Genomic DNA, 27,249 nt, shown 5'->3' on the forward strand with positions numbered 1-27,249 from the left:
TTATCTGCTGGGGCTCAGCCAAGGTGGGACTGGCCATAGCGGGCATCAGGTGTTTTCCCGGGATGCTAGAAAGGGAAGGGGGGTGCTTTTATTACTGGAGGGAGGCAGTTTTGTAGCAGTGCAGCAGATTTAAAAGCACTGCAGAGTTCCTTGTATATCCAACAGTATTCAGAAAACAATAAAAGTGCACAGATAGCTCAGGTGATTAATGTGCCTGCTGGAGATAGTTTTGTCTAGTGGCAGTTTTGACTCATCTAAGGTAGTACAGAAGGTTAATATGCCTGCTTCAAAGAATGTGTACAAGGCAATTCACAGAACAGTATCATTGGGATACTGTTTTTGTCACAGATACCCTTTTGTAACTGCTACATAAGCTACAATCATAATCTAGCACAGTGACCTATGAACTGCCATCAAAGGGATGCATGCAAACTGCATGTTACATGTTAGAAAGTTACGTTTTTTCCGAGTCTTTGAATATCTTAATTTTTCCAATAAGGGTTTGTTTGGGTAGAAATAAATTGATATTAGTAAACCCTAAGCACTATCCTACATTCCGAATCATGAGTTTATGTTTTCCCAGACCAAGCACTTTAAAAAAATACCAACTAGTATGGATTACATGTGAATCCTACAACTTGTAGTCCCCCTTGTCATATGTAACATTTTCTCTACACTAATGATTCATTGTCTCTGTATGCGTGTGATGTAAAGTGTTCCCAACACCCTGACCTGGTAAGACAGGCACTATAAAACAAATGAAATACATTTTATAGAGGGGCTATGGAGAAATGAGACGCACTGTTAGAGAGTGATATCAGACAAATTATTCAAGACCCCCAATAAAGATTACAGTATCCTGGTACACTGTAAGGATATCATTTACTATGCTTTAAAAACGAATACAATGGAATATATAATGAAAAATGTGTTTTAGAATGTGCTGTTTTTGACATTGTTTACTACATTTTCTTGTGGGGGAGAATACCCCGATGTAGCGGTCAGGCTTGCTCGCTATGCATCCAATGTGGGCTGCTCTGACAAAATTTGCCAGGGCTGCTTTGGTTGCTAGTCCACCCTGGGCTCAGCTTTTCACCTGTGTTCCTGACGCACCAGACAACCAAACAAGAATACCTTTGAGCCAAACATCAAGAACAGCTTTGCAGACATTTTTTGTGTCTCTTCCTGAAATTCAAGTTCAAACACATTCCTTGCATCTGTCCTGACTCTACAAATACTGTCTTCAAAGGTCACAGGCTACTGATAGCTAGGGAGAGTTAGATATTGTTTGAATTACAGGACTCCTGTTGTGTCCCTGTACTGCCTATCAGAACCTCTGTATTGTGATTCTGGTACACTGTGACAGTTGTGCTGCAATACTTGTGGCTTGGGCTTCTGCAATTTTATATGCAGATCATGTGTGAACCTTTACTTTTGATCAATGTCTTAAGTGGTACAGCATTAACAACTGCTATGGGACATTGGAACAAGACCATCTGATTGTTCTGGCGAAACCAAGATAAAGTCACTGTACATTGATATATGGAATGTTTACAAGAATGTGTCAGTTACTTCAGTAAATCTTGTGCATGTCTCATTTGCTATAGACTACTATCATACATGTGAAATCCACATAAATGAAATACTGTGTTTATTTTAAGGTGATGTAAGAGCAGAGATTAATAGTAGTGTTGTGTTTGGTCAAGTACAGAAAAGGTGTCACTAGGGAAAGACTACAGAAAATTAAAGCAAACCTCTATTAAATGAGATCTGTGTGAGTGCAAAGAGACAACATTGCTTGTGTGCCATCTTTCAGCACTGAGTGCAAACTTGTACATGGTTGCCAAAGCCAAGTCAAAGTCAATTCTGTTTTTCAGGCCAATTTTATTGATCCTCAACTGCATTCAAATTGCTTGGCTCAATTGAAGGTTCATTTGGGGGCTGTTTTAATGTGTTTTTACTGCTTTTAAAGACACTGTTAGAGAAACGGGTTGGGAACACTGTTCAACTTCTTCCAGGCCATTTTTTCCAGCCCACAGGTTGGAGAAGGCAGCATTCTAGTTGATTGGTCATGTTGCCTACTCCCTATTTGCAACAACATTTAATGACAGCTGATGTGCGGATGCACACTGCGGACACACCAGAGGCAAGCCCGTCTGTGGACCTCCATGCATGGATGGAGCCATTTAACATTTGTGCTATTAATTGCCATTCTTTTGTCCGTCATCATGACTGCCTACCTGACGTCTTGATCATCAAAAAAACATGGCTTGGTCCCGACATCTCCACTGTAGCCCTTTTGGCTCTGCCCCCTAGCTACAACATCATTAGATGTGATAGACCAACAGGCAGGGGAGGTGGTTTAGCCATTATTTATAATACCTCAATAAGTTGCAGTCTGGTACAGTGTCCTATTTTAGACTGTGAAAATGGTCTATTTCAGGCCACTGCGAGTAAGAATCTTATCCTCTCGGGCCTTCTTATTTATAGACCCCCTGGCCTGTCTAAAACCATGGAATGCTCCTTGGTCAATCAAGTAGCTTCACTAGCACTTAAATCCACCAATTTTTCTAATAGAGGGGAGACTAACCTTCATTTTGATCAACACAATGACACCAGAGCTCAGGAGCTAATGACTGATTTAGCATGACTACAGTTGTGTCAGTTAGTGGAAGGTCCTACACATCTAGTGGGCCACCTTTTAGAACCATTTTTTTCAAACCTCCATCATGTTCGGGTCTCCCCCCCAACCCATGGCATGGACTGACCACTACCTTATTTCTATGTCTCTTCAAGTATCTAGTCTTAAACCTATGTCTACATGCACCTTTACATCTAAAAGGCCTTGACATACCTGAATATAACTAAATTTGGATGATATATCTCATCTTATTCCCCTCAGTTACATTCACACACACTCACATGCAGAATCCGCTGATACAAACATGAAGGAATGAGTTACTTCATCCCTTGACAAGTTTACACCTTACCACCAGGTAAAGGTCAGGAGTAAGCCCTTTCCTCCTTGGTTCTACAAAACTCTGATCATTGAGAAAAAACGCTGTAAGGCACTCAGGCCAAGTGGAGAAAATCTTATTACACAGGGGCAAAGGCATTGTATTTGACGGCACTTAAAGCCTATCAAAAAGGAAAACCAGAGCAGAGGTCTTCTCTTCCAAAATTTCAAATAGTAAGAACCCTGTCAAAGAAATATACTGTACAGTTAATAGTTTACCCACCCTGGCCTGTATCAAGTCAGTTGAGGATTCTAATGATCATTGTAGTATAATAGCAGACTTTGTGGAAAGAATCAATTACACTTTTGCCTAAAACATGTCCCGATTTCACCTTTGAATGTCAAAGGGGGGCTTTGTCTTGGCCAGTTCTTATTGAACTACCTCTGCTGGTTTTATCCTCTTTTTCTGCTCTATGAACCTCTGTGAAGATGGGTTCACTGAATGATCCCCTGAAAACACACGCCATCTTGAAATTACACGACTCTCTTCTTCCCCGCTTTCTTGAAATAGTCAATGTTTCATTGTCTATGGCCATGGTACTCCGGGTGTGGAAGCAGGCAAAAGTTATCCTTCTTCTGAAAAAGTATTTCCTTGATCCTTCCCACCCTGGTAACTTCTGCCCTATTATTCTACTCCCTTTTCTAGCTAAGGGGGCTGAAAAACATTTTAATAGACTTCTAACAGAGTTTCTAGAAGCCAATGGGCTTCTGGACATCTCCCAAAATGGCTTCAGGTACAATCATAGCTCAGAATCTACCCTTCTGTCTTTTACTGAGATACTTCACTGAGTATGGGGATGAGGGTGGCTCGGTGGCCCTTATTCTTTTAGATCTGAGTGCCACCTTTGATACCGTATCTCATAAGGTGCTTTTACAATGCCTTTCTGATAAAGTCATTCGAGGTAAAGAATTGTCTTTGGTCAAATCCTTTTTTAGCCATTGCTCTTTCCAGGTTGTCTGTCCTCCTTTTTCTTCATCTCCCAGAATCCTGGAACACGGGGTTCCTCAAAGCTCCTCATTGAGCCCCACACTATTCAACTTGTATGTTAGACCTCTGGCTGAGTTAGTAAGACTTATTGGGATCCTGATTATATCATACACTGATTATATCCAACTTATTTCCGCTTTCTCTGCTGATTCCTCTCAAGACATTACCAAATTCTAGAGATGAATGCTGTCAGTGGCTAATGGGTTCCTAAAACTGAATGCAAGTAAAACAGAGATCCTATTTATGGCAAACGTACTCAGTCATGGGGAAAACAGTGATGGCCAGACTGCCTGGGGCCACCCCCCTGCCTAAATATACATGGAAATACCTGTGCACCTGGGCATATGGATGGAGAATGATCTTAGCCTTGAGAAACAAGCAACTACTCTGGCAGGTACATGTTTTAGTCTTCTGAGAAGGCTGAAACCCACTATTAGCCTCTTTCAACCACATATTCACCAGTTGATTATCTAGTCTCTTATTCCATACCACTTGGACTACTGTAACATTCTGTATCTGGCTTGAAAGAAATCTGTCCTTAAGTGGTTACACTTGGTTGAAAATGCATCAGCCAGATTGCTGTTTTCTCTTCCGAAGCTCCTCTCCATTGGGCGTCTCATTTGTAAACTCCTCTGGCTTCTTTTGGAAAGGAGAATTCAATTCAAAGCCCTCAGCTCAGAATCATGAACACCCAAGGTTATCCCATCCTGTTCGATCTTTTGCGATCTTATCTACCAACCAGAGCACTTCACTCGGCTGATCTTAACCTGGCGATTTTTCCTTTCTTACATAACAAAAGGACTGGTGGCCGCTCTTTTAGAGTATTAGCACCAACCCTCTGGAACAGCTTGCCTCTCAAACTAAGAAATAACCAGCATTACCTTGAGTTTAACAGAAAGCTCAAAACATGGCTTTTCAGTAATTAGGAGGTTCTTTCCCTCAGTTGTTTGATGTAGTACATTAACCCCGTGGCTAGCGCTGGGAAGCTCCATTGTTGGGGCGGCCATGCCCTCTATAAGTCTATTTAACATAACATAATAAGGAGAAAGGTGGGCCCAATGTTATTCCTGCAAAAATATTCAGATGTACAGTTGGTGGTGACATGAGCCTTACAAACCAGTGAAGTATTAGTTTGATGCCACCAACAGTAACTATCTGTAACCTCGACACTGGGCACAAGCGAAGCTTCGACAGTGAACGACTGTTTACCTTAATAATGTGTCATTTATTTTTTCCTGGGTTCTGGTCCAGGAGGTTTTAAACACACCATTGTCAATCCCATATTCAAAAGACAGAGAACCTGATTCAGAAAGGTAAACTCACATTTGTGTAAGTTTGCTATTATTTGGTATTCACAAACTATGAGTTTAATTTTACTAATAGTAATTTTGTGACTGAGGGGGCTCAGCAGTTGGGGCGGAGAACATAGCACATACAAAGATAGGACAGGCCTATATTTTCATGTGCGGAGTCTCCTCCACAAGTGTGGAGTCTCTGAAGTTTGAAATTATTAGTAAAAAGAAGCATGTAGTTTGTGGATACCAAATGATGAGTACACTTACACAAAAGTGTAAATTTACCTTTCTGAATCAGGGTCAGAGAGTTGACTAAAGGCATATGCCAAATTATGATATGACTTCTGACCTTACTAGATCAAGGACTCAAAAAGGCATACATGTTTTTCCTGGTCCTCTAATTGTACAAATTAATGGTAAGGCTTATATCACCAACATCTGATTTCAATTATCAGTTCACAGGAAACCATCTGGGCTGTCCGCTGAGATAGACTGGCCAATATTGTAGTGAAATGTCATCTAGTTCTGAAAACAGTTCTCAATAAAAGAAGGCACGCTCTTGTATATTAAATGCATGGGCAGGCTCCATATTAACATTTTTTAAATGGGGATGAGAGCAGAACCAGGCGTATTTTTGTTCATGCATAGTTCTTTTTGTGAAGGGTTTGTGGAACCTTTATACCATCAAATACGTGAGTAAATAAATGTCAATAGGATTCTACAAAAGGTGCAAACTGATTTTCGAAAAAGGCTACTTTATGTCACATAGTGACACATAGTGCAAAAGTGATGTCATGTTAGATTCAGCTCATGATCACCAATAAAATTGTTCCATTACATTCTTGATATGATCATATTTAAATAGTGGGAAAAACGAAATAATTTGGGGTAGCCTTGCCTTTGTTCAAGAGCAACAAGGTAGTGAAAAAATATGCTAGGTGGGTTGTTCACGTGGAAGGGAGAAAAGCATGAAGAAATTCAGATGCACATTTAGTATTCAATAATCTTGTTGAAAGGTTCAGAATATTAGACAACGATCAACCAAAGTTGGATGAGGAGTTGCAAGCAGGCATCTAATATTACCTTGTTCTTCTATTGATGAACTTCCAGTGAGACATTGATGTCCAATGTTTTCTACAAGTTTTAACAAGTTGCAATGATGCCTGTCTGTCACTTTCTTAGTGTTTCAACCTGGAACAAGACTCACCCAATTTTCTTTATATGCTAACTGATGTGCCGCTCTTAACAGCTGAAATACTAAATAATTCCCTTCGTATTTAGAACTGTATTTAGGACTGTATAGAGATATTGCGCTTAAGACTTAGTAACAAATGAAAAATCCTACTAAAGAACAATTCTGAGAAAAATGTATACAGGTTTAAGCCATACCCCATGTGTCTTTCTTTTGTTGAAACTGAGAGAAAAATATACTTTTTATTGTGTGTCTGTTTTTTGTGTTGCTGGTTAAGGATGAACTATTGCTTATTTTCTGGTATTTGCAGGTAAAAGAGTTATCTTCACAAGCGTACCACCAGGGGCTTCTGAATCAGCTTTAATACTCGAAACATACACAAGACTAAAGAATGGGGGAAAACCTTGCTTGAAGGAAATTAAATTTTCTTCAGCTGTTTTTGATAGGTACATATTATCCAGGCAAACTCCCCATGATCTTCACTTTCTTTGCAGCTCCTCAAGATCTTTCCTGACATTCAGTCAAGAAACTTGGCGGGCATAAAGGATGCATAAAATGCTGCTATTTTCTGTATTGTAATGTAACAGCAGAAGTCAGAGTTTCCAATACATATATGAAATTGGTTGAGGATAAAATGTATTACTTAAGTGATAACGTTATCTGTCTGGCCTATACTGTCAAAATATGTCAACCAGTAATGTGATTTTTCCAGCATATTTTTGATCAATTTAACGTATTTAGTATATCTGTTTTTTATATTCAGACATGAGGCTTTCATAGTGTTTCAAGCCAGAGATTAATTATAGAATGAATGCTTCATCTGTGCTAAATGAGAAAACACTTTTGGTAACAGACCAGATATGTTCCCCTGGACAACGACAATAATGTTTATGGAGCTGTTAGGAATAATGCACCTCTTTTAAGAAACTGTATAAATGGCCTTTGTTTAGGCATTTTAGGCTTGAGCCTGCGAGGGTATGCACTAGCGCATGCGCTCTCACTTGTGAGACACTATTGTTTACAAAAAGGGCTTGGAGCCCGGCTAGTGTTTACCATTTGTTGTTTTCAGTGTATCTCTTCTTTGCAGGCTCCTTAATAGTCCACTATAGGCCAAACGTTACTTGCAATCCTTTCTGTGGAGAACGGACCAAGCACACATTGATTCAAATGAATCGGTGCCCATCCGAGGGTCCCAACATGATTGAGGTAATATTTATCCCACTCATCCTGCCTGCTGTTCCCTCCATAGCTATTTTTTCTTGTTTAATTAGCTGGATAAAAATACATCACCATCGTTGGACACTTGTTTTACTTTCTCCTACACGAGGGTATTTTATTTGATTTTAAGAACCCTGTGGCTGCTGCAAAGACCTTTTTCACTGTACATCAATGTCACCGGTTCTAATTTAATTATTTGTTTTAACAAATGTGTGGCTTATACAAACATGTAACCCCTTCAGCATATTTCGGTGAGTAACTGAGCTGTAACTTCTGGTGTAGCATCAGGACAGGTTTGTTCCAGATGAGTGGATTATATAAACAATCACGGTAAAATCTCCAGCGGGCATATTAGAGTTTATCTGAAGAAAGCCTTTCGAGGACACACACAAATACACTCACACCTTATACTCTCTCTTGTTTCCAGAGTAGCGCCAAAATCGCTTCCCCTGGGTTAGATAGCTGACAAAATGGACCTGATAAGGCCTGTGCATGAATGTCAGCGTCCTCCTTTACCTGAAAGAGGGTTTTTTTGATGCCGGAAGGATCTTTGTGGACAGATAGAGATTGAATTAAATCTCAGTTTGAGAACATCTATGGGTTGTCACAGGAATAGACAGTTCTCTCTGCAGTTGGACATTTAAAATTAATATATAGGTAGGTTCTGTGGTGGTTGCTGGGGAGGGATGAGGGCCAGCTCAGCCATTCATCCTTCCAGTGTTAATTCAATGAATGCCACCTGACAGGGTAATAACTACTGTTCTTTGCAGTGCTTAGATGAGGTGAAATGTGCAATGTGAAACACTGTTTGTATTGTTAGTACAATTATTTAAGTAGCCAGCAGAATATAGCCCTTGATCCTGTTTGCTTCCCAGGCATTGCTCAACTCGCTTTAGCATCTCACTTGGCAGGATATTAGCTCCCATTCCGGCGTGTATTGTTAATAAAGTGTAGTATCCTTCAGGCCCCTCTTACATGAAGGCATTGTTGTACATATTTGTTTGCTTTTGCAACCAGGATTTTTTTCCAGTATTTCTTCCTGTCTGCATTAGTTAAAGTCTACACTCTTCACATTTATGAAAGCTGGAACAATGTTCAACAAGCATTTTCAATGCAACGGGGCTCGCATTTGCTCGAGTTGGAGCTATTTGCATTGTAAACTCATAACCTAACTTTTCTTGGCACACAAATTAAAAGAAAAAACACACAGTGCGATTGCGCTATGTAAAATGCAGCTCGATCGCACAGAAATTGAAAATGAAATAACGGAGCGCGATCGCGCTATGTAAACCCCAGCGCGATGGTGCTGCAGGGAAAATTAACAGATAAAGTAGTCCAGAAACCAGGCTCAAAACATCGAGCCTCGTATGCTTCTAGTAGTTTACCAGTGCTGTTTAGGCGGGCTACACACCGGAAAAGGCATGACGCACGCATGCCTTTCACAAATGAATGCAAGCAGATTTTAAAGACCAAGCCCAGGAACCAATGAGAAAGACTGACGGGACCTGGGCGTGGTTTGAAGCCCAAAGAGAGATTACTTTATGGACGGAGTGCTTTGCGCTTGCCCATAAAAACGTTCTGGCATTCTAAGATGAGCTGCAACCAGTGCTTGAAATGGGAATATAAAAGTGGGAAATCTTACACCAGAGTACCTTCCAATTGAAAGTAAGGCAGCACTGCTTAGAAGTGCAGATAAAACTTTCATACTAAAGAACTGCAGGTACTCAGTACCTTAGTGTACCGGCCCATTTAAGCACCGGTTGCAACAGCTGTAGAAAACAATCAGAGCCTCATGCTCCTCAGAACCATTTGCTTGCACATAGCCATACCCACACTTCAAAGGCGTCCACATGCCTCCCTAAATCTGAGTGGACTTTTAAACTTTAATATGGCATTAGGCTCTCAAAAAGGAATGCTTAGTGCACTGTTAGTGAAGTCCCGAAACATAACAACATCTAACTTAACTTCATATTTATATGAGGTGCTTTACGCTTTTGCTAGTGAGTATACTTTGAAAGGCAATAAAAGTGGAACTATCTACTGTCTTCTAAACTGTTCAGGAGGGGTGGCTCCTCCATTTGAGTGGAGAAGCATTGCCCCACTAAAATGCCCACAGGAATGCCCCAGAGCCAAAAAATATAATGGTAAGGAAGTTAATTAATTACCATTTTATTTTTCATCAAACCATCCTGATCGGAGTGTTAGGACGGGGCGGGGCCTGCTAAGTGGCAGCAGTGGTGGGTTGTCCGAGCACTAGTTTATAGTGCGCATGTCACTTTGGCCAGCCGTCTTGCGATGGCCAGCCTGACATGTGCACTATAAACCTCTCTAAACGAGTTGTCTTCGACAGCTGGGTTGAGAGCCTGCAGAAGCCTACAGTGCCCTTGGGAGTTCCAAGAGAGGCTGCTCACTCAAATCCTACTGTTTCTCTCATGCTGGTTAACAGCATGAGTGCATCACCAGGATTGGTTAAGTAGGTTAGCTGAGGCTCTGGACATAACGTCAGGACAAGAAGAGGACCAGAGCGAGGAGGACATGTCTGCGCAAGCAGATAAGGGACTTATATCCCTCCCTTGGAAAGCCAAATCTAGAGCCATAAAATAATGCCAACTACCATCCTACCATCCTTCTTCCTGCATTGATCAAAGCTCTTAAGAAAACTTTGGCAATTGTCTGCTTTACTAGAAGACCACAACTATCTATGTGAAAGGCAATTTACATAAGAAATCCCTGAAAGGGCATGTTGCTTCCATGAGAAAGATTTGCCACATTGTAGACCAGGGTGGCACAGAAGGAGTGGTCCTGCTGGACTTCTCCACTGCAGTTCCTTAAGCTGGGTATTTCTATGTCTGTTAAGGTGGAGTCACCCCTCGGGTACCACAGGGTTCATCATTCTAACCAATGCTCATGTTAATGCTCTGTCATATGCATATGAGATGTAGTTTATTTGGGCTCTTGCATCTGTGTCACATTTTACTTTTTCACAACTGCGCACAACGTTCAGCAATAAATGGTTGTTTGCTTTCTCAAGGAAACTCTCTGGCAGATACAGCAAGCAAAAAAGATGTGTTCAAGACAAAGCTGGCAGGCAATCATGGGGAACAAATGCCAACAATGAAGATGGGTGGAGCACTTTCAAGAACTGGTGAATCAGCCCATGCCACAGACTCCACCAGACATACAGCCAGCTGACTTGCTAATCGACTGCAGCAGATCAACCAAGGATGAAATACGGCAAGCCATCAAACATCTGAGAAATGGGAAGGCAGCGGGACCTCATAACATTCCTGCAGAGGCACTGTAGGCATATATTGAAGCATTAGTAGACATGCTCTACCCCATGTTTGGAAGGATCTGGAAGACGAAAGGGTGCCATCAGACTTGAAGGAGGGATATCTCATCAAGATTCCCAAGAAAGGTGACTTGAGTGCACAAATTACAGAGGGATAACTCTTCTATCAATCCCAGGCAAAATATTCAAAAGAGTCATCCTGAATAGAATGGAGGAACAATTTGACACTCAGTTGCAAGACCAACAAGCCAGATTACAAAATGATAGATCCTGCACAAATCAGACTGCAACACTGCACATCATCATTGAGCAGTTGATGGATTGGAACTCTTCCCTCAATGTCAACTTCATTTGACAACCTGGACAGAGAGTGTGCTAGATAAACTTGTAAGATTCAACAGGAACTCTTATGAGGGAATGACCTGCAAGTTAGTCCATGAAGGACAACTCACGTAAGCCTTGGAAGGGAGGACCGGAGTCCACCAGGGTTGTTTGCTCCTGCCATTTATCTTCCTCCTGAGCATAGACTATCATGAAGATTTCCACAGAAAGGAGAAGAAATAGGATCCAGTGGACACTCTGGATAAAGTTCGACTACCTAGATTTTGCAGACAGCCTGACCCTACTCTCCCATAGCATCTGCAGATGCAAGAAAAGACTAACAATGTGGCCACATCAGCCCAGCTTGACCTCAATATCCACAGGAGGAAAATCAGGATCTTGAAGGATAACACAGTCAGCACAACTGTTGTCACTCTTGCAGGCGATTCCCTGGAAGAGGTTAAGTCCTTCACTGACCTGGGCAGTGTCATGGTCAATCAGAACAGCACAGAAGCTGACTTCACTGCAAGAATCCACAATCACCTGAAGATCTGGATCTCCAAGGACGTATTGCTGAAAACCACATCAGGCTTTTATTTTTAATCTCTTTATTGATGTGGAGAACATGGTATCGCATACATCTGAGCATCGAACGCTGCTCTTGTTGTTATCTATAATACTTAATCCAAATTCTGAGAAACATAGAGTGAGAGAGAGGAAGAAGAGTGAGAGAAGAAGGTAGAGCTTTGCGTCCAGCGGTGTGGGTTAACCTATTGGGAGTTCCGAGTGAGGGTGACCGAATCTAGGATAGTTATTGTCTTGCGGAAGTGAGCTTGATCAAGAGACTGAGGATGGGGGGATGGCGCCCATGAACAGGGTCAGTGAGGTGGGGGGATAGAGGTGCCCTCTTTAGTGATGTGGTGTGCTGGTCCGTAGCACCCCTCACTGTGACGATCGGGGTCACATGGGGAGGGCTCTGAGGCTGTCTCCCGTAGTCAGCGGCCACCACCAGTCCCCTCCTGTCCCATCCCCTAACAAAATTTCTTTGGAAAAACGTCTCCCCTAGCCTGGACCCTCTCAGCTGCTACATAACATCTTGGGGTGTCTACTTATGCCTCACATACTGTGTGGTGTTTTCTAGTTGAGGTGTAAGTTAGGGCTAGATCGTGGCGTGTGTCTCCAGACCACAGGGTCCATTTAGGTGTTTTGGAAACCACATCAGGCTTTTTAACACCAACATAAAATCGGTCCTTCTTTATAGAGCAGAAACCTGGATGGCAAGAGTGACCACCACCAACAAAGTCCAGACTTTCCTCAACACCTGACTGAGGAAAAATCTCCAAATCAGCTGGCCAAAACACCATCAGCAACACTGACCTATGGCAGCAGACTTTCCAACTCCCTGCTCTTGAAGAAATCATGAAAAGACCCTGGGGCTGGATGGGTCACACCCTCCGCAAGCCTCCAACAAGCACCACTAGGCAAGCTCTGACCTGGAACCCTCAAGGGTAAAGGAAAAAAGAAAGGCCAAGAAACACTTTATGTAGCGGACATGGGCTACACCTTGAGTCGGATTGAATAAAAAGCCCAGGACAGAGATGGCTGGAGAGTCCTTGTTGACAGCCTAATCCCCAGTAGGGATAGTAGGCATAAGTAAGTTTTGCAAATTAAAAGCCAATAAAACAGAATGCTAATTATTGCCAGAAATAAAGAATGCTGCTACAGGCCACTTTGTCCTGGCAGTCTTGGAATGACATCTTCCCCAGTTTATAAGGCAAAATCCTTAGATATCTCTTTGGGTCACAGGTTTTGTGTGTATTCTCAAGAAAAATGCAGTGAATGTCACTACACTCCATATGCTGAAACGGTTCTCCTCTTTCATCCTGGAGATTGAAAAGCACCTGCTGTTATCTTTCCTCATGTGTGAGGCCCAAATTCGATTATTGGAACACCTTTTATTTGTGACTGTCAGCTACTGCTAAAAGTTTCAAAGAGCACCGAAAGCTGTAGTTTAAATCATTTGCCATCTAGCAAAATACCATTATGTCTACAAGGCTCACATAAAATTATGTTGGCTGGTGAAGGTGCAATGAGCTCAATTTAAGGACTTTTCTTAGTCCCTAATGGATGTCTTTGACCGCCAGGGTTGTAATGAGGCCCAATATTCCTAAGCTCAATGGAGCTTTGCTCGGTTGTATCGTCCCCGTTAGCCCTGCTAGATAATTTTGAGAATAATAATTGTTTCCAACTGTGAGGGTAGGATCTCTTATCAGGACAAACTGATTATCAAACGAGAGTGTAATCAGAAAATAAACAGCTAGAGCCTAGTTAACTCTCAGTATAACACTTTAAAATATATACATATATTTTTACATTTTCTATGGAATTTGTGTTTTCTTCATAGTTACTGGTTAGGTTGTTTGTATTTGTTTCTTACTCCCTTTTTGTGTTTTTATCCATTTTTTCAAATATTGTTGTGTTCTTTACTTATGTGTTGTTTAGTTGTAATTTCGTTTTTCTTACATTATACATTATAGCACGATCACACATTTTGTCAGAGAACTGCCTTGATGCTGAGGACATAACACTAACACCGTGTTCACTCTCCCATAGTCTGCTAGTGGAATTCTCAACATTACTCTTCACACTTAAATGGCAATTACTTGTCTCACAAAGAGAAACGCTCATGCATGAAGATTCACTTCACCAGTCCCCAAATATAAGATAAGTACTGGATGACTATAATGACCAGCAAGTGGCATCTTTGTGTTAAACCTACCTTCTCTTATATTGTGATGCTTCATAGCAAGGTCATTTAAAAGTCTAAAAATTCCAGCAATTCTGCAGACCCATTAAAGTGTCAGGCTGCCTGTTTTGATTGAACTATCTGAATTGCTTCAAAGTTTTGACCCATTTGCACAATATCGTCCCAGATTTCCAGCCCATTTTCAGCCTTAGAAAGCTGGATGAGATTTGCCCTAGGTATTTGCCCAGCTTGGATTCTTGCTTCGTCATGGGCCTCCACTTAAGAACTAGCGAGCTAAATCTTCGACCCTTCAATTTTGTTACAGAAAGAGAAGAATTCCTCAACTTGGGTGTTTGTGGAAGATTTTCCTCAGCAGCTCCTCGAGGTTCTGACACTAGTTAACTCCATGCTCTTCATCAGAGTTGACTGGGTACCTATTGTGGCAGCTACTTGATAAAGATCAGATACAAATATGGGCGTTGCCCTTTGCTGACAGAGAACTAATAGTAGAGTGATCCCCGGGTACATTCTTATTCCTTAAGATGTCAGAGCAGGGAGAGGACATCTTACATAGAAGATGGAAAATCAATTTGATTATCTATCTGAACCATACAATTTAACAGAAAGCCGCTCTACCTCAACCTGATGCTGTTGAAACCTCAACTCTGACTGAGATGAACATAAAAAATACTTATAATCAGATTTAGGTGATTGATTTGCTTAAGGACGATACAAATTCATTAGGTAGTGTCATCTCCTATCATACACTTGGATAAACTGCAATTTACAATACCATTAAATACTTACATATTCTTCTGATAAAGAGACAACCTCTGCTGATATACCTCTAAGGACAATTCCCAACCCACTCAGCTTGCTATTCTGGGAGTCCACTTGATATCTGTCCACTTAGGGGTGGTTCAAAGAAAATCCGAAAAGAGATACGTTTTTACAGCTTTCCTTTTTTTATTTTTCTGTGTTACCTAGTTATTAATTTCTAAAATAGTACCTACAATTCTTATACAGAATATAATTGTGTGGGTGTGGCGGAAGGGGAAGTCTCTTAGTTCATCTCCGTATGTGAATAGGTTGAGTCCGAATGTAGCTGAAGCTCAGCAGCAGTGCATCCAACACTTTCTCCCAAACTGCCAATGCTGTGATTGAGAGAGCAGCTCCAATTTCATATCAAGGACAATGCACTGCAACTAGACCGTCAGCTGACCTTTGGCTAATGACATTGAATGGATTCGTCTCTGATGCTTATCTGGGAACACCCAGTGTAATCAATTACACATGAAAAGTACAAAACTGATAATTGTTTGCTGTAACACAGTAATGCTGGCCAAGATCTTGATGCTGCACTTGACAGCAAACATGAACTGGGCGACTGATGTCATTCATCAACTAAAAAAAATGCTGGGAAAATGCTGGAGATTCTCTAGCCAGCCACAAAACGTCTAGCGTAGGCATTAACGAAGATAGTAAGTGTTCACACTCAAAACACATGGGCCTCAGTTGTTAGCACTCAGCTGTCTTTAACAAGTAAATGTATTTGAAAGTAGGAAGCACATAAAATAGTTTACTATTTGTGACTCTGGTGTAGGGTAAGCTGGCTTATCTTTTGCAACCATGACTATGGGGCATATGTACAAGGAACTGGTGCAGACCGGCACTGTCCCAAAATTGGCAGCACTGCGCTGCCTCAGTTCTGAAAAGCAGGGATGCTCCGCATTACCAAAAATACGGTGTACCCCTGTGTTTTCTCTTGCGCTAAATTTAGCTGTCAGCGCTAGCATAGGCATCCTTGCACCATAGTGCAAGGGTGTCTGCTTTGAAGGAAATGATTGTTTATGTGCAGGCAGGGATTCCTTCCTGCATATAAAAAATCTAGGATGGTGATTTGCCACTTCTATGTCTGCTGAATTCTGCAGCAGTCATAGAAGTAGCAAATCGCTATTATTGAATGAAAGGACACCTTCCTGCACATAAACAATCATTTCATGGCCTTTTGCTCTTTCGTTGTGTGCTGCAGAATGCAGAACACATAGAAAAAGCAAAAACAAGGAGAAATAAAAGTATTTCTCATTGTTGCGCCATGCTAACTCCACCCCTGGAGTGGCATTAGTTTTTGGTGCTGCCTCAGATTTACGATCCTTTGTAAATCTGGGGCAGCATCAAAAACAATGGGTGTTGTAGTGGAATGCCCACAGCAACACCCATTGCATGCCACTTTGCCGCAGAAAACTGTGTCAGAGGGGTCCATAGTTAGAAGGTGGTGTTAAGCCACAAAAAGTGGCTTAGTGCCTCCTTGTAAATATGGCGCAGTGCACAGCACCACCGGAGCATCACAAAAAATGACGCTCCGGTGGCACTAGGGGCTTGTAAATATGCTCCTATGTTTTCTGCAGAGTGCAGTTTGAGTAGGAACCGAAAAGCAAGTGGAGCAAGTATTGTTCTTAAAAATCTAGGGGCCACATAGACCTCATAAGCATTTTCAAACAGAGTTTGTGGATATGGCATGCGCGTTATCTTCTGCCTTTGCTAGATGCCCTCAGTTGGCTCATGAACCCTGAACTGGGTGCCAGGCAATTATTTTATAGCGGCATTCCTCCTGTTGTTAACCCTATAAATATTGTGAACTGAGTAAAAAAGAGAAAAAAACTAATTATTAACTTCAAACAGTGATGAATAAGTGGAGATAGCTTTAGATTATTGTGCTCAGAATTGGTGATCACAGAATAAAAAATATTTAGAAATCTAAGAGAAGACATAAAATGGAGTAGCATTTGTTCAAAGGGCAGAAGAATTATCGTATGTAGAAAGCTTAAGAAAGTCTAATGAGTTTACTCTTCAAACAACCATACTAGGAGGGGACACACCTATGATATATGTATGTTTGGGTGTGATCAATTAACATGAGGATAAGAATTCTTATAGTTTTAAATACTGATACAAAAGATTAATGTTTGAAAACCAAACAATTCACATCTATGTTAGGCAGTAGTACGGACGTTCTACCACACAGAATAGTGCTCCATGTCAGGCAGCATGTCACCATCTAGAAGAACATTAAATATAGGATTAAAAAAGTAAAATGATTCTTTGGGTGTTTGATGTGTTTTGTAAGTAAATATATAAATAAATAGTTTTGGGTACTCTTGAGAAAACAAGTAGTGTATAAATTGCTCAGAAAGCTCCAGTTCATCTCTGAGAAAAGTAACTGATACCTTGCTATGCACTGTAGTCCAGTTAATCCCTGCTTGCATAGTTTGCTTCAAGATAGTTGTTTTTGCATTGTCTTTATTGAAAAGCAAGGTTAATCATCCCCAATTACGATAATACCAAGCTGATAACAAAATGCTGATGAAAAATCTAGACACAGTTGTTAGGTACTGTTGGACATGGCTCTTCTAAGGGAATTTTCTTGAAGCTTTTTGCTTTTTTTCTCCCAGTCTTTGCTGACTCTGTGCATGACCTTAGGACTTTGGGCACTTCACCACTGTTTGGCAGTGGGAAACTGGGCATGCCCATCCTGCTTATGATAAGAAGGGGCGGGTATGGACATTATGGAGGTGCTGTACTCAGGAGGGCACTATGAAACAGGTAGATCACATGCCAGCGGCGGGTATGGTGCTGACTACTAGGGAGAAGTGCACTGGGTGTGCCACCCCCTAGGAGACTCGTTAACCTTGTCCTAGGCCTATGGAAGAGGCCTGCAGGGGCACTAACATGCCTGCGGTCAGGGTGGTACTTGTGATGTGACGCCAACTCTGAGCTGCCTTACGCCTTTCCAAGAGAACCCCGATGGCAGGGCTGGTGGTAGACGGAAGGCAGGGTGGGTACAAAAAGGTGTACACAGGCCGGGCAGGGGAGCACCCCAATGCCGGTGTCCCCTACCTAAAGGGAGGTTGTCTGCATTCATAAAGGTGGGCCAGTCCTCTACTAGTTGTCGTGGGCCATGGGCACTGACCCCCTGTATGGGCAGTGGGGAAGTGCACATGCATGTCTTTCCCTGGAAGGGGGTAGCGCTGACCAACATGTGTCGGTCCTGCCATGGCAGAGCCCAGGGTGTGCACAGAGGTCATGGGTCCTTCAGAGGTACCGAGCCTGCCACACCAGGCCAGTGGATGCACACTTACACAATGGGTGATTTCATGTATGTTGCACCTGGCACAGCTTGCCAATAGGGGAACATTGTCACGTGGTGACAGATCATATAGTGAGCAATGCCCAGGGGCCCTCTCCATGCCCATGTGCACTTGGGAGTTCATATATATGGGGAGCTTGGCATAGCTGGCCTCAAGACCATCAGGACATCATATGCTTAAATGAGGCAGGAGCAACTTACACATGGGTGTTGCCATGTGTGATTGGCGACTAGTATCACTCTCCTGGGTGTGCAACTTGCACCCTGGTGGTTTTCCTATGTAGGTACAGGAGCTAGCCTCACTTGCCAGAGGGGGGATATTTGTGCATGAGTGTCCTAATATAGGAACTGAGCCTGATAGAACAAACCGGTATTGGCACACTTGCACCTCTGCTGTCGATTTAACAAAAGCGCCCACATGCACCAGCAGGCATTGTTGTAAGCCAGGGCATATGAACCCAGCGAGTACCAAACACCCTTGCGTGTTTGTACTACCTATGAGTGCTGCTTTACCCTTAAGGTAACATGGGAGAATGAGTCTTATTAAGTCTGGCTGTGATAGTGGGTTGCAGGAGACCAGCCTAATAATGTTTAGTATCGTTGGACTCAGGGTGACAAACCCCTTCTGATGGTAAAGTTGGTTTTGTCATTGATGCTCTTGAAATGCCACTTCTGGGAAGTGGATAGTTCTAGGTTCTGGGGTGGTTTTGGTGTCTTATAAATTAGACTTCCTTCTATGGGTCACGGGTTGGAGCACATCTGTGCATTCCCCAGGTGACCGCTTTAAAACTTGGGCATCCAGAACAACAGATCCCTGCCATTTGGAGCCTGGATAGATAGACTATGGGGGAGGTTTTTGACACTGGGCCTTGGAGCCAGAGCATGGCCTCAATAAAGATAAAGATCTGTATTCCAGAACCTTTGGATGGACAGAGAGCACATTTAGGGAGACATCTGTGGTTCAATCAAGAACCTTTTGAATCACTCCATCTTCAAAAGAACCATGCAGTATAACTAGGGGGTACTTAAAGTCTCCGATGCAAAGCAACCTTTACGACAGTGAGGGACTGGTGCAGATGGACTGTGTGGGCACACTGCCAGAGGAATCTGTTGTGCCCAGAAGGATAACTGTCCAAGGAGGGGATCCCCCTCCCTTTCTTGCTTAGTGATTGGCCTGAGGCTGATTTCCTGCTGCTGTGTAGCATCCCAAAGGGTAACCCTCCAAGAGCAGGTTGGCTTGCCCCCTGTTCACTGAGAAGGTCTCAGGGAAATCCAAGACTTCCGTAAAGGGACTTACATCGATGACATGTAATATCTGGAGAGAAGTGCCCTCTGCTGCATCTACATCATATGCTGGACTTCACCTTGCAGCAGTGGTGTTAGCATGGCCTAAGTATTGTGACTCAAGATTGGAATTTCCTGGTGTGGAGGTTGCCAAGGACTGCCCGCACTTCAGGTGAGTGGCCCTTCATTGTGGGGATCATTGCACGCCAAAACATCTTGGTGTTAACAGGATCACCCGGTGCGGGACCCCACAGGACCCACTATTGTCAAGTGTGTCTCATTTCACTTGTGTGAGCCTTGGCTGCATGCTCATGGTGTGTGGTGCCCTGTTCATTGATTGCAACCCTCAGAGGTGGTGGTGCAACCTGAGTTCTGCTGCACTTGGCCTCGTATGGCATGGCTGAACTTGTGTCGAAGTGTGTGACTGGGGAGTCTGGTGCAAGTACACATCACTGCGTACTACACAGTGTGCCTCATTCCAGAGAGGTATGGAAACCAAGTTCCCGAGAGCAACCAGATTTTCTAGTGTGACTCAAGCCATTGTGTGCTAGATGTTGTGCCTCTCAGGGGGTGCCGGATTTACATCCTCTATGAGACAGTCCGGAGGTGTCTGGTGCGGTTCAAGTCATCACTCACTAAACTGGGGCCTCTTTCCGAGGAGGTACCATTTTGGGAATTGGCTTGGGAATTAATGTAGGGTCAGGGCGACCCAGATCAGCGGACCCCTGACGTTGTGCCTCCTTTTTGTTGAGGTGCAGCTCTGAACACTTTTCATGTGGATTGTCTGGAGTCTCCAGAGCCTTTGTGCCCCAGATGAGGCACAGGAGGTGTGGGACAAGTAACTTGTTGCGTGCAACTGGATGTGTCGTGGGCAACTCATATCAACAAGCCCCGACTGTGCCTCTCCATTCTGGAGGTACTGAAATTGGTAACAATTTGGTAACATTGAACTGTCTGGCTAGACTGCGTGCCTGGGTATCTAACAGTGGTCCCGTTGACCCTCCACCTATGTTTTGCAAACCTCTGAGTGAACCTCCTGTGGGGGAGGCCCAATATCTTCTCCTTAATTTTTTACTGGCTGTTGTCTTTTCTTTTCCCCACCTTGACCCTGGAACCCTGAGACTTGTGACTTAGCCACAAGTGGCCCACTAACCAAGGAAAGGTTGATGCAATCTTTGGTTCATGGAGGGGTGGGATAGCCAAAGCTCGTTGGTGGGTGAGGGGTGGTTTGGGACCCAGGGTGTTTGCAAACTCAGTGGCATCCACTATCCGAATAGAAGGGCACTGCACTAGGATGCCGGGAGTGAGTGCATACAAGTGTCTGTTTTTATAAGCACTTTAAATATAAAAGAAATGCAATTCTGTATTTAATTTCCCGAGGGCGAGTTTCTGTGTTTGGCTTTGTATAATGTCACTACGTAGCCAAGAAAACATGCTTGGTTTGTGTGTGGCATTATCACAATGCCTGGAAGGCAGTTTCCAAAGCCGGAGGGCAGTTTGCAGCATTTCACTTCGCTGTGCATGACTGTGCGGTGTTAAGTGCCTTGCCACCTGACTGGCTGGAAGAAGGTGACCTGTGTCTTCTAGCAGATTACACTATGAGACAATTAACTGCTACTCTTGAGCACCAACTGGGAACATAATCTGTTTCAAAGGGAACATACCTTTTGTAGCAAGCTACTGCTCTGAAATCTAGGCCAACATGTGTGTTCTCGAAATCTGTGTTCTATGGGAATGTATGTCGGTATGCTGAGTGTGAAGAGAGATGGAGAAAACCAAGAGTCATTTACTTTATGTTTCTGCAAAAACATGCTTACATGCTTCCTAGCAAAAGTCACAACCCAAAAGGCATGAAATGGATGCTCCCTATGCATGCCTTACGACATTTAGCCTGCGACATCCCTGACCATAGACTATTGCATGCATGATAGAGTAGACATGTTTTTCTATTCTATATGCACGAATCATTTTTTCCTTGATGTCGAAGACGTGACATCCTAATTACAGTCTCTGAAACACGCATATGATTTTTTTCTTTTTTCTTTTTTTTTTGGCCTGGCAACACAATATAAGGGCTTAGTAACATGATGTGTTGCAGCAGACGGAGCTGTTACTGGGGAGCCTCGGAAGTGATATATTAATCCCGTGTTTGCATATTTTTAATAGATGGCTGTATATATGGATTATTAAGGTAATTAAAGAGGCTGCATGCACAAACTCCAAATTGCATATAATACATTAAGAAAAAATATTTATACAGCTGTGAGTCTAATTGTGATGATAACGTAAGTATTATTATGGCAGAGGGAGTGTTCAATGGGCACCAATGCAAGCAAGAAAATGCCCACCTCCCATAGTTGGGAAGTTTTTTTTTAAAAGTCCTAATTTAGGTGTGGTGCTTCTCATACCCTGGGCCCGGTTGCCACTGCACCAGCTACACTATTGATTGCTGGGCCCTTGATTGACTTGTCGTGCTCAGCGTGTCACATTGCGAGTTTTGTTTTTCCTTGAAATGTATGCACACCAGACACTTGTGTTTTAGGAGCGTGCCTATATAACCAAACTTCCATAGCTAATAGTCCTATGTTTGCTTATTGAGTTAAAGTTTCCATGGCCATACCGACTCGGTCAACTAAAACAAATAAGGATCATTGTATATGAAATGTCTTTCTCCCCTGAGAACACATTATGCACTAATTTCACACTGAGCTTCAAGAAGTTGTCCCTGCGGTAACTCGTTGAATGCAAGCCCGTGATAAGTTTCCACCTCCACGCTGGGGGGTTAAAATATGTGCAACAAATCATTAAATGTGTGTAGCCCGCTAGCACTTCCTATTCATACACACCGAATGCTCGCAGCAATCACTGCCTGCACAGAGCCGCGCCGACAGGCGACTATTGTTTCTATCGGAGCCTAGGAGGGAGACGAGGCGATTCATAGGTGCCTCCGCCTCGCCATATGGTACGAAGTGACGTAGTGCGCAGCTCAGAATCCTATCGACATTAGACATCAACCCCGAGGCAGCCAGGCACTACAAATCACGAGAGAATGGCAACACCACCTGGCCATTTGTAACACGTTTCGAAACACTGCCACGGCGGTGAAAATTGTGTCAAAACAGAAAGGCTCCGGTGAGCATCTCTGTCACATTCCGCCAGCACAGCAGCGGCTTTTTCTGGCAGAAAAATAGGGCGTTTTAGTGATTAGTTCTGGAACAAACGCACTTCATTTCATTGGTTGCTCGCGCACATTATTTCGTCCCCGAAGACAGTGAGCATTAAACAAAATACTAAGAGCTCTGTCTGCCTAAATCCACATTGGGTCTGAGGCTTAAACCCATGCAGCATGATGAGACTAGCCTTTCACCTTACAGATAAGTCAAATGTTATCTGATAAAAAGGCTTTCAGGGCAGGAAAACCAATGAAAGCGATGGATTAAATCAAGTGGGCAGGGAAACCAATGAAAGCAAGGGATTATGTCAAGTATCAGAATCTGTAACTCTGCTATTAACCCTCTCGGTGTCAAAATACAGCACCAGAACAGGTCACAGCGGCAATGAAAATGCATAGATTCTGCTTTTTATGTTTTAATAAAAACCTCGAACATAATGCACGGTTGCGAAATTGGACTATTGTGCAGCCACACTTGCATTACAACCTACTTGTGAGTAAATTGGATCTCTCGTAACAATGAAGTTTAAGAGTCATGGTGTGTTTCACTTGGAATTGTAGAGGCATTGTACTTTTTAATTCGTGCGAAGCCTGGATTATCAGCAGTTTTTTATATCTTGGTCATATGAGGTCTGCTTGATTATAACAGGATTTAGACTGCAGGTAACCCTATCTTCTGGAGGTGGCATTGCACCCAGAAGCTTTATTTAGACCATGAAAGGAAAGCAGGGTCTGTGCTCATTGTTGCCTAGCATGGCTCAGGCAGATAAACAGTTACACATTCAGTTACCGATTTTTCCCTCCAGAATAAAGCAGCGTTTTATGTCTGCCTCTGACAGATTCGAGGATACGTGTTAAGCAGGCTTTCTCTTCAATGCAAAGCTGCTGAGTGTTGTTCATCTTGAAAGATTAATCAAGAGCCAGAAATGGACAGGCAGAAGCAAAGCTCCATTTATTATTAATCCCACAGTGATCTAGAAATAAAATATTTTTCAGCAGCACAAAAACAACTACTTCTTGAAATGGGTGCATTATAGTGGAAACACTTTGCTTAGAAAAAACGAATGCCTGTGTTCGACACAAAACACATCTTTAAGTATACGTACAAGTATAGAGGCAGATTTCATTTTTTACACAAGCTTTATGGAAAATGTAAAAATAAATGTAGGGTTCACCTAGTTTGGATGCAAGCAGGCATGTATAGTGACGTGATTGGAGGTCGTAGCTAAAAGTCTGAAGCTTCAATGAACACCTTACACATTTCTCTAAACATTTTAAAGATACGAATAAATAATGTTCGAACAGGAGTACATTGAATATAGTAAAATCTGCATTAAACGAGTTTTACACACAAATGTTCACAAAAACAGGCACTGTAACATAGTACAAGGTTTACATACCTTTCTGAAGTGTTCCATAAAATACAAAATGCATACCACTGTTTTAAAGTGAATTCCTTTTTCTGCAGGAGTACACATTTCCATTCATTTTCCACTCAGCCACAGCACGTTACAATAAAACAAGAAGCTTCTTCACAGTGAATCGACTCAAGTGCAGTCGGGCATGATGTAAGTCTGCCACGGTATCTGTGCTGCTAAATTCCAGCGCGTTCCCAAGGCAGCGCCAACTGCATTCTTATAACTTCGCTATCAGCACGTAGATGCTCTCGCCATGCCAAGCTATCGCCACAGACTGAGGCGAGGTACCTTCCTCTGCACAGCAAGAACGCGGCAATTCCTACTACTGCTAAAAACCAGACACATCAAACACTGAACACCCGGGTGACTGCAAGATTGGGAACTTCACACATTGTTGTCTTCTCTTGCTGCTGCTACTGGATGCAGCATTCACTGCACTCGCCCGACCCTCCCCCGTGGAGCCCAGCCCCCAGCTTCACAGATCGAGTGAAACAGGATTAGTGCGAGCCCTCGCTCCCAGAGACGACACATGTGATTCTCCCTGGAAGCAAGCAGCAAGCGGGAGCATCGCTAGCCTGAGAAATGAGAGCGGCGCGAGGCGCCTGCAAGCTCTTTCAGGAAACCTTGTTGCGCGAGCCGTGCCTCACCCAACCTTTAATTTATCACCCTAGCGTGACCCTGAGCGACAACCGCATTGCCATGCCGTCTAACAGAGCTCCCTCCTAGGAGCTTCTCACTTAGGCACTGAATTGTTTTATTCCTTAATAATCATAGACCCGCCTTTATTTCGTCCCCTTCCCACGTCGTGGTGAGTGCAGCAAATTACATATGTATGTGCCATCTCCTGCAACCTCCTACTTAATTTCGGGTGGATGTGGTGCTGGACTGAGAGCAGTGGTCTGACATATATCTTGGTTATGGTGCAGGCTGCGGCGTTTCACAGACCTGTGGTGCTTAAAAAATATGTGCACAGTGTATCCTTGGGCGCAGGTTTGTCAAGAAAACTATTTTCAGAGGCTGACTTCTCCTGCTATAATTTATCGATGCTCAACTTTATCGATGCTCTACCTCTACACCTCTTTGATTTCACTACAAGAAAGTTCAGCTGCGCGCTGTCCAACTGTCCAAGTCTAATTTGGAAACAAAAGGACGGGATTGCATTTACAGTTCTGGTCATTACTAAAGACTGATCAATATACTCCCGAAAACTCTAGGCTTCAGGAGGCTCAGTGCTTGAGTAACATTTTCAGAGTAAGATAGTGACGCACTCAGTAATTGTGGTATTATTGTCATTCACACGGAGTGTTACGCATCCCCTGATACAGTGCTATGAGTATCTATCTAAAACCATGAATGGAGAACAAGCTGACGTGTTTATCCAGGCTTTTCACTTGCAAGGAAGCCGGATCCACGCCAGTTTTCCAGGACGACGCCTGCCTGTTAATTAATGGTTTCCGTTTTCACGTACTGCATGTGAAAAGATGCCACGCGAGTATACTAAAATTCTTGAGTGGACCAGCCGCTTGAGAAGTAACGGCGGACCCCTTTGCCATCAGTCTTTTATGAATGCATTTCAAGTCCAAAAAGCAGATTTGTTTTCTATTTTCTATCTCGATGTTTACTTGTGATTAAATGCAGCAAATATGGTTTATTACTCTTTTTCAGAATGTTGTTCTTCTTCCACAATTGCACACGTTTCACTTCTGCAAACATTACTAACCGATGGAAACGCATGTTCTAATTACCTTAAAGGAAACAAAATATACGTGAGTAAATTGTGGATTTCAAGTGCAAAAACAAACGCTGACGTGTTTGGGAATATGTATCCAATTGTATGCTATTGTCACGACAGCCACCAGAAGCCTATAAACTATTGTCTGTTGTCATGGTTACAACGTACTCCGGCAATTGCACTCACCGCAGGTCTTGGTGTGTAATGTATGTAGTAAATCTGGAGTGATGTACATTGAAAATGAAAACGCATGGATGTAAATATTTTACAAAACAAATCAATGTTAATTTGATTTCAAAAGGAAAATCAATAAAACTGAGACACACAGTTCAATTATTATGCAGTCAATAAAGATGTAAAATTGTTTAAAAACAGAAGAGGAAACTGCATCTTAAAATGATACATTGTAAAGTTGTTGCAATGCGCTAGATGTTGAAGGAATTCGCGTTCTCCTCCAGACAAGGCTTTTTAGGATACATCGAAATAGTTTGAGACACTTTCGTCGCTCTCACGCACTAACTAACGTATTCTATGTCAGGAACGGAGGCTTCGGATTATGCTTCTCTTCCTTTACTGATTTAAACACAGCAGCCAAAGAGTTAAACATGAAAAACTACAACTCCCATAAATGTCTGTAGTCCAGTCTGCCCAATCCCAGGCTAGCCTCAGCTATAAGTGTCACCATAACAACGACTCCTCCTCTTTCTTTGCTGCTGCGCAGCCGAAGTTAAGTCCCGTTTTGTCTTATTCAAATTGTAATTTTTTATGCGATTTGCTTTATTCTGGCCTGTGGAGTGGGAGCGGGGCTGAACGGCTCTGGTAGGGCTACGGACGACTCGTCCCTCGCCCTTCATATTCCGACCCGCGTTCGGAGGCTTGATTGAGTCTGCCTCCGATCGCACGCCGCATTTATTTCAAAGGGCTTTGCTGGCCGCGCTCTGCGGCGCGGCTCGGCCTTTATTTACTCGGTCTCCCTGGAGGCCGATCCAGCTCTGGCTGTAGAGAGCAGTCTGCTCTCTGTTTCCCTCATTGATCCTTCTCCCTCGCGCCGGCACGAGTCGGAGCTGCGTGCCCCTTCAGTCTCTCGACTTGTGCAGCGCGCGTTAGGGGAACAAAGGATCTCTGCCCCCAGAACGCCCAACGGGGCGAGTAAACGTTTAAGGCTGGGCCTAGGAGGTTAGCAGGTGCTCCCTCCACGTGATTTTTGCCAACTGAGAGTTGAATTATATAGCAAATAAATACATTTGGATAACCTGCTGCAGCCTCCTCCACCCTTGAACTCTATCTGTTTTTCCTGCCATGGCTTATTTTGCTGGGGAGGAGGAATATTACCAAGAGGAAGTGGAAGCTCCCTTCCCTGAGCAGATGGAGGAGAGATTGGTTCAGGCTCTTGGGCACCATGTTCAAGACTCTGTTAACCAGGTCTTA

General features: G+C 43.0%; 1 protein-coding gene across 1 annotated transcript in view; it reads right to left on the reverse strand.

Moving 5' to 3' along the window:
- The window catches only part of UNC13C (unc-13 homolog C), a 1,168,779-nt gene extending 1,143,955 nt beyond the window's left edge, over positions 1 to 24,824 (reverse strand). The window contains exon 1 of the mRNA XM_069222447.1: positions 24,072 to 24,824. The gene's annotated coding sequence lies outside the window, so the exon portion shown is untranslated. The remainder of the gene's footprint in view (positions 1 to 24,071) is intronic.
- Between the last annotated feature and the right edge of the window lie 2,425 nt (positions 24,825 to 27,249).

Source organism: Pleurodeles waltl, chromosome 3_1 (assembly GCF_031143425.1).
Source record: "Pleurodeles waltl isolate 20211129_DDA chromosome 3_1, aPleWal1.hap1.20221129, whole genome shotgun sequence".
NCBI classification, from domain to species: Eukaryota; Metazoa; Chordata; class Amphibia; order Caudata; family Salamandridae; genus Pleurodeles; species Pleurodeles waltl.